Raw genomic sequence first — 13,764 nt, forward strand, 5'->3', positions numbered from 1 at the left:
AAAAGTAACTCAAGTGGTTTTTCTAGAGACGATAATATTATGGATATTTAGACAGAATGTGAACAAGGTCACACAGCTAGATGGCGGGTTGAAGAAAACAGTGTGCAAATAATGCCTACAAGGTCAACGTATACACTACTACAGCGGTGGATACGGATTACGTAAAATATATTATGGCTGCTTGAAAAAAGTCACTCCGGTGTTTTTTCTGGAGACGGTAATATTATGGATATTTAGACAGAATGTGAACAAGGTCACACAGCTCGATGGCGGGTTGAAGAAAACAGTGTGCAAATAATGCCTACAGGGCAAATAATGCCTAAAAGGTCAACTTATACACTACTACAGCGGTAGTAAAATAAAAAAAGTAAAATAAAAAAAAATGAATATTAAAAAAAAAAAATTAAAGTTGGTGCTGCTGAACTACTAGGAGCAGCAGATTAGCACACCAGTCCCACTCCCCAACACTGCTAGACTAATAGCACTGGGCTCTTATAGTAGTAGTAGTAGTAGTAGTAGTAAAACAACAAAAAAATAAATAAAAGCAGTCCTTACAAGGACTACTGTTATTGCAGCAGTCAGCAGATGAGATCAGAAGCAGGACAGCTGCCCACTGCAGCTACATACAGAGCACTGCAGTAGAAGGTAGATTACTAGCCAGCAAAGCTACCTAAGCTTAAATGTCCCTCAAACCCCTGCAGACTTCTGTCCCTCCAATAACAGAGCAGTATCAAAACGATTACTAGCCAGCAAACTTTCAACTGTCCCTGAAATCACTAACAGGCAGCAGCTCTCTCCCTACACTATCTCTTCAGCACACACAGGCAGAGTGAAAAAACGCTGCAGGGCTTCGGTTTTTATAGGGAAGGGGAGTGGTCCAGGGGAGAGCTTCCTGATTGGCTGCCATGTACCTGCTGGTCTGGGGTGAGAGGGCAAAAAAAAGCGCCAACAATGGCGAACCCAAAATGGCGAACGTCGCGCGACGTTCGCGAACTTCCGGCGAGCGCGAACACCCGATGTTCGCGCAAACAAGTTCGCCGGCGAACAGTTCGCGACATCTCTACTCAGCGCAGACCAAGATGTCTTCAAATTCAAAATGGAACCTTTGCCACTGACTTTTACAGGACTCTGACAGCTTGGAGATGGAGTATTTTCGGGTTTGGAATTTAAGCAGCCTTGGGGTATAATAAATCACAAAAAAATTTAGATTTTTTTTTCCACAAAAAAATAAAAAATGTCTCCATTTTCTCCAAATAATCCAATTTTTTTAAAAAAAAAAATGATTTGTATTTGATTCCACCTAAGATATAATTAATCCTCATTGGAAGCAAAACCCGTCTAATTGTTTTATTTAATGTTTACATCATTTCCTAGTAGACTTAAGTTATGAAGATCCAAATTACGGAAAAATCCATCATCCAGAAAACCCTAGGTCATGAGCATTCTGTAAAACAGGTCCCATATATGTATTATGTAATACATATATTAAGGATCTTAGTGAAAAAAAATATCTCAAATTGGTTTCTGTTTTGACAATTTTCTTTTATTTTGAGTTTTATCAACTGACAAAATCTTGGAAATTCAAATGAAAAATTCATCAGCTAAAACCAGATGGTCTTCCACTAATGTCAATGGTAGGTGCATTTTGAATGCCAAAGCTATTTTATTGTTTGAAACAGTCTAATGTGTAAAAATGGATGTTGTGATCAAGTTTTTTCTCTCAACTGAAAGCAATGGATTTGCTCAGTTTGAGTTTTTTTGTAAATATGTTTGTGATCAAGGGAAAACAAATTATGAAAACTTGAGTTTAATCACAATTTTTTTCTGCAATCGTGTTTCAAAACAACCTGAATTAAAAAATAGATAAATAGATCTTTTAAAAAATTGGCCAATACTACATACAATACATATAGGGGCAGATTTACAAAATTCGAGTGAAGAATTCGAATGTAAAAAACTTCGAATTTCGAAGTATTTTTTGGGTACTTCGACCATCGAATTGGTTAAATTCGATCAAATTCGATCAAATTCGAACGATTCGAAGTAAAAATCGTTCGACTATTCGACCATTCGATAATCGAAGTACTGTCTCTTTAAAAAATACTTCGACCACATACTTCGGTAGATAAAACCTACCGAAGTCAATGTTAGCCTATGGGGAAGGTCCCCATAGGCTTGCCTGTGATTTTTTGATCGAAGGATTTTCCTTCGATCGTTGGATTAAAATCCTTCGAATCGTTCGATTCGAAGGATTTAATCGTTCGATCAAACGAAAAATCCTTCGATCAATCGATCGCAGGATTTGCGCAAAATCGTTCGACTTCGATATTCGAAGTCGAACGATTTTAGTTCCCAGTCGAATATCGAGGGTTAATTAACCCTCGATATTCGACTCTTGATGAATCGGCCCCATAGTATTACCCTGATAATGAAATTTTTTTTAATAAAGAAAAAAAGAAATCCTAATTTTCCATTATTTATCATCTTGTGTCTTAGGAATTGGTACTAGACAAACCAAACTCACTTACTTACCTATTTAAAGTGCCCAGTTTACCAATTTAACTCAGAACTGGTTTCCATAGCATATCATAACAGTCTAGTTAGGAAACAGATGCATATAAATCTACTCAGTACAGCTGGCAGCTTTAATAATCATAGTAAATACGATAGTGCTGCCAAAATATCTGGGTCCACAGGTCATGAAAACTATCCATAAGTTAAATTCCAGATGTCAGTAATATAAGTGAATACAGTGTAAATATTCCTGGGATTTCACTGTCAAACCATCAGTATGCAAATTCTCTAGGGCAAAATCTACTCCCCACCTTATAAATTGTCAGATCTTTGGGGCACCTGGTAAACGATAGATGCTGACCTGTAACACAGGTATGTGTAAATACTGTACAAATACAGTAGAGAGCTCAGATGGACATGATAGTCATATTTATACAGATAAACATTATTATATAATTGTAGATTTTAGTATGAAGCCTATCATGTTATGCTTGTCCAAGAAATCATCCAAGCATTGAAGGCATTAATTATATTAACCATCAAAACCTCACTGTGAAGATCCACCTACACTGCTTTAAATGAAAGTTCTGTTCATCTTATGGAGAGCTTATCTAATGTAGAGCTTATCTGCCCTACTGTGACATAAACCCTCGTAATGTCTACTGTATGTCCTGTAGTGAATATTTCCAGCTAGATCAAAACTGATCCACAAAGATTAAGCTGACTCTGATGCTTGGACTGAGCAAATATAAAATCAAACTCTATAGACCACTCACAGAAAAAATACAACTAAAGGCATAGATGTTAGAGAAATAATCTAAGGGTATAGGAATCAATCATCAAATAAGAACTGAAGGCTGCATCACCAGCTTCCTAAGCATCTACTGACCTGCAAGTAAACTGATTGTCCTAATCAAAAGTTTTATGAAAAATTATCATCTCTTTATTTAAGCCATAAGATTTGATATATACTCAACAGTATTTATATATATATATATATATATATATATATATATATATATATATATATATATATATATATATATATATATATATATATATATATATACAGACCTTCTGCTCTACACCAACATAATTCAGGTCTCCATGAAGAAAAGACATTCATGACTACTAGTGATGGGCGAAGTGCAAATTTGCAGTTCATTTCCACGTTTCGCTGCCAGCAAATGCATTCGCGAAAATTTGCCGGAGAAAAATCCACTGCGTCAAATTTGCCACGACTGTTCTGACAAGTGTCAACATTTTTTTGATGCTGCAGTTTTTTCAGATTTTAATGCATTTGGATTATTAGGCTCGAGGATAAAAATTGACGCGGGCGTCAAAATTGTCGTACATCAAAATAATTTTTACGCCCATTAACTTCAATGCGTTTTGTGAATTTTGCACCATGTCGCGAATTTCGCAGTAAATATGCAAATTTTCCGCGAATCGAAATGGGACAAAGTCGCACATCCCTAATGACCACCTCTACGACCTGAAAAAAAAATGATTTCCTAGGTCATTTTCCCAGTACCTAACCATATTCCGAGTCCAATTATGCACGCATTGCAAGTTTAAAGTTGATAATAAAAACATTTATTAAAACATTGATGCCAACACAAAAACATAAACAACCATACCAATTTATATTAGACAGGACATATCTACCATACAGGATTCTGACCAAGCACAAGTAAGACCAACAAAAGAGAATATCTAGAACCTTGTCCTTTTTGATTCGATTCAAGACTATTCAAACTTTATATCCAGCAAGCCCTGACTCACAAAATCAGCCCCTCCACAGTGTGGTTTCCTCATAAAACATCCATTCATATAGAAATAATATTGCTATCAGCATGACACAAAAAAGAGAAACACAATCAGAAAAGAACTAGAGCAGGAGCTAATAATGCTAAAAAACAAGAAAATCACCTTTGAAATTGCAACAAAGCAAACATCTGGGACAAAACATTTCACTTAAAATGCCTTAAAGCATTTTGTAACAAAGGCAACTAAGTGACACAGAATTCCAGCTCATAAAGTAGAGAAAAAGCCAAGCTCTACCGCACATTGCCAATAACAAATGCACTGACGACAACTGACAAATATACAATTCCAAACAGCACCTAAAGGGTCCAAACCCAACACTGATAACCACATTTCATAATATACTTATCTTTGTAGAAGAACTTAATATTGCTGAAAAATCATCAAAACAAAGTCACTCGTCAGGTGGCAATAGAAATTAATAATAACGTTGTTGTTATTTGGAAATGATTTTTGTGAAACAGCTGTAGCGCTATAGTAAATTGTGTGTTACTTACACCACTATTGAGCTCCACTCCCAATAAATGTGCCCCGGATGAGACCTGTAATCTTAGGGAGTGAGCCCTCACAACGGTGTGGAGGCAGGGTGTAGAGCAACTGTAACTGGATTCAGGGTATAATAATTGGGCGCCAGTGGTTCTTATAACTTAAACATGAACTGATTTATTGAAGATACACAATCCTCAGTGGAGTATACAATAGAGCATGACAGGATTTGGCATCACATTGAATAGGCAATACTCACAGCACCATTTGGTCAGTATTAGTCCCCATAGGCAAGAGGACGGGCTCAGGAGCAACAAAGGTACAACCAGCTTTCAGCCTTTTCCTTAAGTGGAACCTGAAGGGAATCTATCTACCCTGTTCCTATACACTTAGTCCCTACTTCTGGGCTATTAGTACCCGGGATCCTAATCCCTCTGACTCTCCTCGTCGGAGCCTTGAGCTGCTCAGCTAAATAACCTGTCTGTCTGTTACTCATAGAGTGACCTATAATGGTGAGTAGCCTATTCTTACTAGACCTGACCTGTCTAGGTTCCAAAGAGCTCTGCCTGCCTGTTCAGGTCAGAGCTAACACAAAATGGACACTAAAAGCATGGCTTCAAAGCCTTTTATATCCCAGCACAGTGCCATCTGCTGGTCACTGTGAGAAGTAGCAGGGGGCATAGCTTAGAGCAGAAAGAGCAAACAGTACCCCTCCCAACTGTATTTTAGGACCCAAATAGGTGTCCATAACATTGAGGGACTGCCTGCACAAAATACTAGGGGTGGCTATTTTACACATCCCTACACAGCTAATGTAGCATGGATACAATAACAGGCAATAACAGTTTCTGATGCAAGCCACTGCTAGGAATGAGCAAATGTTTTGGCCTGGTATGGATTTGCAGTGAAATTTACATTTTTGCGAGCATCAAAAAATTTTGGGAATCTCTGTATTGCTTATTTTGCATTGGGAATTTTTTTTTAGGAAAACGCCCATCGACTTTAATACTGTACATTTAGGGGCAGATTTATCAAGGGTCGAATTTCGAAGTGGAAAATACTTCGAAATTCGACCATTGAATTGGATTACTTCGACCTCAAATGTCGAAGTCAAAGTTTTTTTTTTTATCGAATTTGCCCGTTTTCGTTTGAATGAAAACCGTTAGAGTGTGCGATGAAATCCTTCGAATCAAACGATTCAAACGGTTTCATCAATTGATCGAACGATTTTCCTTTGACTTCTAAAGACTTAGCCAAATGTTGGCTATGGATTCTAGGAGGTCACCATAGGCTAACATAACAATTCGGCAGGTTTAAGATGGTGAAGTGTCGAAGTTGAACTTCTTTAAAGAGACAGCACTTCGATTTTCGAAGTTGAACTTTTTTAATTTGAATCAAAGTCGAATTTAGGCCTATTCGATGGTTGAAGTACCCAAAAAATTGTTTGAAATTCGAAGTTTTTAACTTCGAAAATTCACTTCGACCCTTAGTAAATCTACTCCTTGGAATGTAAACATTTTTGAGAAAAAACTTGTATTAACTTCAAGGCATTTCTAATAAGAAAATGCTCCTTGATGCCAATGCATTTAGCACGAGAAAAAACTCCCACTGGCTTCAATGCTTTTGGCATGAGAAAAAAATGTAGAAAAAACACCAATTGATTGCACTGCCTTTGGCACAAATAAAACACCCTATGATTTAATTGCATTAGGTGGGGAAAAAACACCCATTGATCCAATGCATTAGGTGCAAGAAAAAATGCAGTGAAAAAGGTCTATTGACTTTTATGCATTTGCTGAAATATTGAAATTTTGCAAATTATTTGAAAGCTTTGCTAATTTTCTGGTGGAATAGGGCAGCTTTGCTCATCACTAATTACGGTGATTTACTGCACTTTAGAAATGATAGAAGAACTAAAGATAAACCCCTATTAATAGTGAGGGTTAACTAGTATGAGCAGTTGTGTGCCATACTGTATATAGGAGAAATGGTAAGGTGAGCCTGGACACCTCTGGGTGCAAGTCACTAATTTTGTTCTGAAGTAATATTGGGATGAGCCAGTTTATTGAACTATCAGGCATTTTTGTATGAGGTGTCTATTTATTATAACCAAAATCAGCAGAAAATCTGAAAATATTCCAGCTAAAACCAGTCAAATTCATGTAAAAGTCAATGGCAGCGGTCCCTTTAACCATCTGAAGATGGTTTTTGCCTTCACGATTTTTGGATATTTTTGGGTGATTGATGCTGGTTTTCTAAAACTCAAATTTACATTTTTACACCTATAAGCTAAAAAAATTGAGGTATTCATAGAAACTCAACGTTTTTTTCGATTTCCGATTTTTTCAAGTTTAATTATTAGTAAATTTGTTAAATTTGTGAATGGGAGTTAGATCGAGTTGGTTTCTGGTAAAATATGAGAAAAAAAACAAGTTTTAGTAAATAACCCCCTAAGAGTACTAGAAAACATGTAAACATTAAATAAACTCAATATGATTGTTTTGCCACCAATCTGAATTTGTGCAGCTTAGAGAAAGAGGAAATAAAAAAAATAGAATTATTTAGGAGATTCTGTTCCTGTAAGATGGATATTATTGATGGGTGAACAAATTCGTCCGGTATGTGAAACTGCGTTGAAAAATAAAAATTGATGCTCGTAAAAATTATTCGGAAGTCTATTGACTTTAATGCATTTTGACAAAATACTCACATGTATAAAAATTGTCACAAGCATCAAAATTGACACTTGCCAAAATTATTTTATTTATTTTGACTTAAATGCATTTCACAAATTTTTCGTTGTTTCACGAGTTTTTTGGTAGATAAATTCGCAAATTTTCCTCTGTTTCACGAATTTCGCTGTAAATTTGCATATTTTTCTGCGAAACGTGACAAATTCGCTAATCACTAATTACTAGCAATGGCTTTCCCCATAACTTTCCAGCCTTCCATGTCACTTCCTTAGTGCTCCATCTCAATGTCATCTTTGGTCTTCCCCTATTCTTTGGCTGTTGGTGTGGTCTTCAGGGTTTCTTAGCCATATAATCTTGATGTTTGGACTAAAAACCGTGAGTTTGGCCAGCAATATTGACTATGACAGTATGTCTATGATAACTCATGTGTAACTGTGATACTCACTACAAGTCTTAAGATGATATATTTTAAAACTGTTTTGGCATAATTGACTCTTCTTTTACCCATGTTTGTCATGTGAATAGCTAAATATTTTGAGACTTAAAACTAAATTAATGTGAACCAAAGGCTTCATGTCTGTGACAGATGGACAGACTTCTTTTGTTATAAATATAACTAGAATTGGACCAGAAACAATTGCAGGATTTATGTTTTAAGAGAAAGAAAGGCCCTCCAGTTAACAGTGATTAAAATATCTTGTTCCCAAATATGCTTAACTTATATTACATTATGGGGGTCACATTTAAAAAGTGTGGGCCACAATGACATGTTGTTATGCCATGGTAACATACATTTCACATCTTTGTTGTAGTATCACATCACAATAATGCACTTCCGATGCAGTGGCAAACCACAAGAGAACATACTGAACCATAGATCAACAGAAGAAACCACATTTAGACACTTAAGATTTAGGGCACTTTAAAACTAACCCTTTATGTGCGGTTGGGGTGTTACATACTTCCTGAAGTGTTGCCTGGAATGAGTTTTAGAAAAACATCATTAAAACACCCTGTAAGGGTCAATGACACCAGAAAATAAAAATTGCAGTATAATTCTTTACATTTAGGGGCAGATATACTAAGCTCGAGTGAAGAATTCAAATTTTGAAGTATTTTTTTTGGGTACTTCGACCATCGAATGGTTCATATTCGATCGAATTCGATCGAACCAAATGATTCGAAGTAGAAATTGTTAGACTATTCGAACATTCGATAGTCGAAGTACTGTCTCTTTAAAAAATACTTTGACTTCATACTTCGGCAGTTTAAACCTACCAAGGTACAATGTTAGCCTATGGGGACCTTCCCCAGCACTTTTCTAAGTTTTTTTTGATCAAATAAAAATCCTTCGATCGATCGCTTAAAATCGTTCGAATCGTACGATATTCGAATTCGAAGGATTTTACTTCGAGGGTCGAATTCAAGGGTTTATTAACCCTCGAAATTCAACCCTTGATAAATCTGCCCCATAATAATTCAGGTCTATGGCTCATGGGGGTGTAGCATTTTTAAGCAATATGAGGAGGAATCTGCAAAACCTACAAAATTGCCCTCACTGACTTCATCATAATCAAAGAGGTTCCTTTAACCAGTTGAAGTTTTTTGCCTTCATGTTTTGGGTGTTTTACGCTGGTTTGTGCTCAAAAACTTGATAAATTTGAGGTATTCTAGGTTTTTTAGCCAATAAACTCAATAAATTTGAGGTATTCAAGTCTTTTCGCCAATTGCATTAAATTGAGTTTTTTACATTCAGATTTTTCATAAATAAGCAAACATTAGAGTTTGTTTAAATTGTTTATTTATTTTATTAAAAAGTTTATTTGCGGTAGAAAAAAACTCACAAACCTCACACACTTGATCTTTATTAAATAACCCCCTTATCGGGTTATTTATAAAGGATCGAGTTGTGTTTTCTCAAAAAATTCGATTTTTACAAGGTTAAGTTTCACTTAGGGGCTGATTCACTAAGGGTCGAATATCGAGGGTTAATTAACCCTCGATATTCGACTGGGAATTGAAATCCTTCGACTTCGAATATAGAAGTCAAAGGATTTAGCGCAAATAGTGCGATCGTACGATCGAAGGATTATTCCTTCGATCAAACTATTAAATCCTTCGAATCGAACGATTCGAAGGATTTAAATCCAACAATCGAAGGAATATCCTTCGATCAAAAAAAGTTAGGCAAGCCTATGGGGACCTTCCCCATAGGCTAACATTGACTTCGGTAGCTTTTAGATGGCGAACTAGGGGGTCGAAGATTTTTTTAAAGAGACAGTACTTCGACTATCGAATGGTCGAATAGTCGAACGATTTTTAGTTCGAATCCTTCGAAGTCGTAGTCGTAGTCGAAGGTCGAAGTAGCCCATTCGATGGTCGAAGTAGTCCAAAAAAACCTTCGAAATTCAAAGTTTTTTTACCTTAATATTTAAAATTTTTCAGGATTTTTTTTTTTTTTTTATCATGCCCCCAAATCTGAAAATACTCCAGCTAAAACCTGTCTAATTCATGTAAAAGCGAATGGCAGCGGTCCCTTTAACCATTTGAAGATGTATTTTGCCTTCGTTATTTTTGGGTTTTTACACTGGTTTGCACTTGAAAATGCTATAAAATGCAAGGTATTCAAGGTTTATCTATCTTAGGTCAAATAAGTAATATTAGTTTGTAGCAAGAGCTAATCTATCAAAGGTCAATAAGGCATATGCACAAAAGATTCAAAGCCATGTTTCTGACAATAAATATGGTAGGCGCATGTGGCAGGGAGTAAAAACTATTACAGGCTAGAAGGCTTCTGTTCCTGAACGCGCTGAGGATGAGTTTCTTCCAGATAAGCTGAATATTTTTTATACGAGATTTGATGCACAAAATGAAACCCTTGCTAGGAAGATTTCTCTTCCCTCAGTCAAGCTCTTTGTCTGACTGTAGCCGAGGTATGGAGAAGTTTTTCTAGAATTGATTCACGCAAAGCCATGGGCCCTGATCAGATCCCTGGTAGAGTATTGACGGGATGTGCAGACCAACTGGGAGGTGTTTTTACTGATATTTGTATAGTTCCAGTGTCTTAATGTCACCATTATTATACGGGTGCCAAAAAGTCAATCTGCAACATGCCTAAATTACTACCATCCCATCCCACTTACACCAGTTGTTACGAAGTGCTTTGAAAAGGGGCAAACGTGCTCCCAAATCCATTAAAACCTTTTCAGTTTGCTTATCGGCAAGATCCCTCAACTGATGATGCTATCTTCACTGCTCTTCACTTGACTTTATCACATCTGGAGAACAAAAATTCCTATGTGAGAGTATTATTTATTGATTTTAGTTCTGCTTTTAATACTATTATTCCCCAGAAACTAATCGGTAATAGGCTAATAGGATTGGTAGTAGGTATTCAAACTTGTTAAAACTGAGTACTGGCTGGCCACAAGGGTGCATATTTTCTCCATTGTTGTTTACGTTAATGACACATGACTGTGTTGCCCAATTTGCTTTTAATTATGTCATCAAATTTTCCGATGACACAATGGTTATAGGGCTAATCAGGCATAGTAACGAAACTTGCTATAGAGAGTAAGTTGATTAGCTGGTTACTTGGTATGCTGAAAATAATCTGGCTCTAGATGTTGGAAAAACAAAATGTAACACAGGGTATCCAAAACCCAGTATAAATCCCAAGGTTCCAGTCTCGGCCCACTCTTCATCCTGTAGCAGCCGCCTTTGGCTTCACCCTCCGCTACTTAGATTCCCCCAGGTGTTATAAAGGGAGAACCAAGGAGAGAGTTCTGAGTGAGCAAGGGAACCAAGCGTAGTGTTGTAGAATGGGAAACAGGAACGTAGTCAAAACCAGGTGAGTCGTTAACAAACAGTCAATACGGTACAGATGCAGGAGACGTAGGGATTATCAGGGTCACAGGCCAGGTCAAACACACCAGAATCGCAGCACAAGTAGTGAAAAATCAGGACAGGCAGCAGACAGGACGAGAACCAGGGACAGGCAGGATATACATAGAAGAATCTCAACCAGGAACTTTAATAAAAGACTGGTAGGAGAAAGGGCACATTTGCACAATATTACAGGTATAGGATCCCTTATCCGGAAACCCAATATCCAGAAAGCTCCGAATTACGGAATGGCTGTCTCCCATAGACTCCATTTTATCCAAATAATCCAAATTTTTAAAAATGATTTCCTTTTTCTCCTTAATAATAAAACAGTAACTTGTACTTGATCCCAACTAAGATATAATTAATCCTTATTGGAAGAAAAACCAGCCTATTGGGTTTATTTAATGTTTAAATGAATTTCTAGTAGACTTAAGGCATGAAGACCCAAATTACTTAAAGATCCGTTATCCGGAAAACCCCAGGTCCTGAGCATTCTGGATAACAGGTCCCATACCTGTATAAGAACAGAACATTACACTGTTAGTACATAACACAACATTGTAATAAAATAACACATTATATTTATATTGGCCAGACTGTAAAATTTAATTGAATATATGTTGTTTTTTTTTGCACAGTGTTTATTCTTTGGTGTTTAGTGTTTACGGCAATATGATTATTGCAGTTTATGCTTATATTCTTGTGGGTGCATTAAAACTGATTGGTGTATGGCTGGGGCAGGAGGGGAAAATAAGTATAACAGTGTAATTTCGTCTCACTGGGTATGATTTATTTTTTATGCAGTAGAGATGGCAATAAACTGGATTTGATACTGGTCCTATAACACAAACAAATAACCTGCAGATAAAACTAAGCTTACTTAATGAATTATATTTGCTACCTGGGCAAACAGAAGCCACCCGTGCAAATACATATGAGTAACTTGTTTTTAAGGGTTTGCTTTCACTTTTAAAGTCAAATAGCATCCTACCTAAAAAAAAACACTTCCATGCGGATAGCTGGATATATAGAGAGGATGCAATAGACTCAGGTTGGCTTTGCATCACTTATTCTTGTCGTTATTATGTTCTTCAGCTGCCTCCTTGTATTAGGATTCTTAACAAGCCCACTTGTGCTGGAGGCAGGGAACAGTACACTGGTGCTATCAGGAGAGTGAATGGTTATATTTATACCTGTTGTTAATTTGAAAAGGAAATTAAAATATGCAGCTCAGCGTACCAGATACATTCTGTGCCACCATTTGCGCTGTGGGTGCATTGTCAAAAGCCATTAAAAGGTACCTTTCATTAGTTATACCCTTTAGATTCTCTTTAGACACAATGAACACCTAAAACAGCAATAGATCAACTTATCCTTGTGTTCTTTTATTCCATCTCAATATGGTCTGGTGCAAAAGATTCAGCGAAAGGAGGCGAGAGGGGCTCAGTCTGCAAAGATGACACATCTGTCAAACCCTTTCCCGGCTCGTAGATAAAGCATGTTCCAAAAGGCCTTCAAATATGATGAGGTGCGTGTTTCTCTTCCCTAACATGTTTTGTTTGTTTTGCTTTAGACCAGGTGTTTGTAACCATTAGAGACCTCTCATGCAGAAGAGTAAGGAGATAGTGCTACCAGGCTATCAAGCCAGAGTCTCATTCAAAAGGGCCATCTGCTAAATGGAAAATGAATTCATCGCAGAACACTTTGTACATTTGTGTACACAACTGCTGCGTCTGCAAGGCCAAACATCAGTAAAATATGATCTATGAAAGCGTCAAAAATGTTTAAGTTAGTGGTTGTAATGTCTTTTATTGTAGGAATTTATTATGCTATCTAAAGAAGAAAAAAAACAGCATTTGGACAAAGTAGACGCAGGTTACTAATCTGTGACCCTGAATCATTATGGTACAATCCTTTTCTAACTTAAGCCTCGTTCTGAATCAGTGTATTTCTGACCATTAAAGTGCGTTGGATCAGTCTCGATATTCATCAGATGCAAATGAAAAAATATTGTCGACAGCCTTCAGTGATTTGTTGTCTCTGGGATGTGAAATCTCAATAGAAATTGGTTTTTATTTTTAGGTTGGTAGATCTCTATTTTAATTAAAATTGATTGAGCTTTCCTGCCTGATGAAATGATTTAATAGACTATATTTGAGAGATTGTTGATAAATTAGGGCTATCGTTGTAAATATTGATAGGAATCATAGTTAGATGATCCTAAATCTTATTCCAAATTGTCATTTTCTATGTTTCTGTGTTTGTCTTTGCTATTTCTTTTTGCTCTGCCTGCTTGTATTGGTTCTATATTTCTTCTTTCCCTGCTTTGTTCACAATATATTTTTCAAATTTTTTC

General features: G+C 36.6%; 1 long non-coding RNA gene across 1 annotated transcript in view; it reads left to right on the forward strand.

Annotated features, from left to right (window-relative positions):
- The first annotated feature begins 1,539 nt into the window (after window positions 1–1,539).
- Window positions 1,540–13,764, forward strand: part of LOC121395590 — a 60,539-nt gene continuing 48,314 nt past the window's right edge. The window contains exons 1-2 of the long non-coding RNA XR_005962575.1: window positions 1,540–1,634; window positions 12,826–12,936. This is a non-coding gene — a long non-coding RNA (uncharacterized LOC121395590). The remainder of the gene's footprint in view (window positions 1,635–12,825; window positions 12,937–13,764) is intronic.

This window comes from Xenopus laevis, chromosome 1L (genome assembly GCF_017654675.1).
Source record: "Xenopus laevis strain J_2021 chromosome 1L, Xenopus_laevis_v10.1, whole genome shotgun sequence".
Classification (NCBI taxonomy): domain Eukaryota; kingdom Metazoa; phylum Chordata; class Amphibia; order Anura; family Pipidae; genus Xenopus; species Xenopus laevis.